This window comes from Mesocricetus auratus, unplaced genomic scaffold, assembly GCF_017639785.1.
Source record: "Mesocricetus auratus isolate SY011 unplaced genomic scaffold, BCM_Maur_2.0 Super-Scaffold_100008, whole genome shotgun sequence".
NCBI classification, from domain to species: Eukaryota; Metazoa; Chordata; class Mammalia; order Rodentia; family Cricetidae; genus Mesocricetus; species Mesocricetus auratus.
In genome coordinates, this window is record NW_024429192.1 from 43,733,377 (window position 1) to 43,736,472 (window position 3,096).

Consider the following 3,096-nt stretch of genomic DNA (forward strand, 5'->3'; position numbering starts at 1 on the left):
GGTACATGATGTGATATAGAATGGAGGAGAGGCTGGCCGTGCTCTCTCTTGGGGTTCCAGGGGGGTCTCAGAGAGAATTGATACTGCGTGCTCGGAGCGCTGACCCTGGGATGTTGAGTTCTCATGTAAGTGATTTTCTCTTCAATAAATTTAACTTACTTCATCCTAATCCCGTGTACTGTAATTTGTCCAGCTACGAGGGAAAATCAGTTTTCCTCAATGGAGTGACATTGGGTATGTCAGCTGCACTCCAGAGCAGGCTTATTCTCAGGAGTAATTGACAAACACAAATCAGACTCCACATTTTTTACAACTTTTCTCTTTTGTTTTTGTTTTTTAAGACAGAGAAATAACATGAAGTTGGGTGGGTAAGAAATAGGAAAAGAGCTGGGGGATAGAAAATGATACAGCTGTATGAAATTCATAAAGAATAGGTAAATGAAAATCAATTGATTAATTAAAATCTAAAGGATTCTAAAAACAAATAAACAACAACAACAACAACAAAACTAACAAAGAAACAAAAAAACAACCAAATGAAAGCCAATACTTTGGCTTTGTAATTTTTTTTCAAACATGAACAAAGCATTGTTCTTAAATTTGCATTATATCTTACACTGTAAATGTCTCATTGAATCAGACTATCAGAGGAGGAGGAATCTCAGAGGTTGGTTGACCAGTTCACTTTAGAAATAAGAAGATCAACATTCAGGGTCAAAGGTCAGAAGAACCCAGACCTGAAGTTCAGAGCTTTCCAGCAATTTTACCTCCCTATGTACTTTTCCCAATGTTGTCAGTCCTCTCACTGAGAAAGTTTTTTGTCTGTTGGTTTAATTTGAGCATCTAGTTTTGTCTAGTTACAGCTGTCCCCAGAAACAAACTCTGAGTATTGAAAAATCTATTCCCTGTCCACTGGGTTTTAATGATTTAGATTTCCCCAGCAAGCATGAAACCCTAGCTTGGTTTTAAATGTCAGGGCTTTCCTGTATTTCATTTTCACTTTTAAAGGTTATTCTAATATAAGTTTGGGGAAGAGGAAAGTCACTTCACCCAACCCTTATGTTATTTCTCTGATGTACTGCGTATTTCTTTAAATTATGTTTTGTTAGCCATAAATTCTATTTTAAACAAAGCATATTTTTCTTATATATTTCCCCAATTACTTTTATCCCAATTCATTTTGGAAAGGAAAATCAATGCAGCATTGGCCCCACCTAAATCACTTTCAGTGTTCTAACTGCAGTAGATACCACTCTGGTTTTGGAGTGTTCTTTGTTGGTGCTGGGAGGAGTCAGGACTTAACTGTGGGCCCACTGGTTATTAGACACCTGGGTGGGGAAAAATGGATCACTGCTTGTCCTGATCTTATGCCAGCTGCCTCTTCATTTTTGCCATCTCTATTCCTTTATTTCTCTACCTGTTGGACCAATGAACCAGCCTATCTGATTCCTGTGTGTCTTCAACTCTATAGAAACTTCAGAGATACAGTTATTGCTTTTTCTAAGAGTATTATTTTCATAAAACAAATGTTATCAGACCCCTTAATATCACCATCTTCGTTTTTCTCTTTTTCAAATATAATCTCCTCTGCAGACACCAATGAATTATGGGAAAAGAACAAGCAAATACATTGAAGAGTCTAGGTTCTTATCAGATGGTGACATGATTCTGATTGGGTCACTGCTCTTTGATAAATGGAGGCCAGAGGTAATTAAGGTCACTTTGAACTCTTCCTACACCAGGAGCCCTTCATACACATGGGAGCTCTTGGTGAAGCTGTCACTCAAGAACCATAAAGAAAGCAAGTTCATAGAGTTCCGATTAAGCACCGTAACACCAGATAAACATTAAGTCACTGGGCAGTAGGCTCTACTCAAAGCTTACAATCCGAAGGCGAGGAAAACACTGTAAAGCATGTGTGCTGCTTTGAATGTGAAAAGTCTCTTATAGGCTCGTGTGCCTGAGCACTTGGTGCTAAGTTATTGGTGCTATTTTGGAAGGTTGTGGAACCTTAAGGAAGTAGAGCCTCTGAGGGAAATGAATCACTGTGGGAGGGCCTACTTCCTGTCTGGTGTCTGCAAACATACTGTGATTACAGTGTGACCAGTGACCTCCTTTTCTGGCTACCATGCCTTCTCTGCCATGATGATCCGGATCCTCTCAAACTGTAAGCCATTTCTTCCTTAGTTGCTCCCTGCCAGCATCTGGTCACAACAAGAAAATAATGAAGGGATCCTGGATCATTAAAGCAGCATGGAGTCCCGTGGAGTTATAGGGTGTTTCCTTAGGCTCAGTATCCCAAAGCTAAATTGCAGACAGCATGGGGTGGTGTGGCACAGGTTGGAGCACAGGGGAGTGGAGTGGTGTCTGGAGGTGGGAGGCGGTGGGATGAGTGTGCAGATTCATAAGAGATATAGGGTGGGGGGAGATGCAGTCTTGCTCTAATCATGAACTAACTTGAGTTTTGTAAAATAAATTTCAAACTTATCTTAGGCCTGCTCTCATGATGACTTACGAAATAGACGTAATTTGTGGATTTGTTTTTTTTTTTGTTTGTTTGTTTTTTGTTTTTGTTTTGACAAACTCCTAGGAACTTCTTTCAAGCAGTTTGCTAGGAAGCCAGCGCAGGAGTCCTATGTGGAGTGTGTTGGCCCTCCTCACTGACAACACGAAGTTATTCTTTGTGATAGACAGTGAGGACCCCTTGGCCTCTCCTCCACAGAGGCTTCAACTCAGTTGAGGAGATGAAGACCCCCAGTGAGCCTCAGTACTACACACTAAATAGACATCAGAAATCCAAGAGGTGACACCTAAGGAAAACCAGAAAGGAATCTCAGTGAAATTCATGAGCCAGTTATGATTCCAAGGGAATAGGTCCCAAGGGGCTAGGATGGATGCTAGAGCCTAGGGTGCACTGGGACCCAGGGTTCAGCGCACAAAGTGGACAGAAGACTGGGCTTGAAGCACGCTTAGATGCCGCTAGTCTGTAGCTCTGGGTGTAAAGGATTCTACTGAACCTACTTGATCAACCCCACCACCCCAGGACAAACTCTCAGTCACAGCCCTACTTCCCACACTGACCCTGTGAGACTGGCC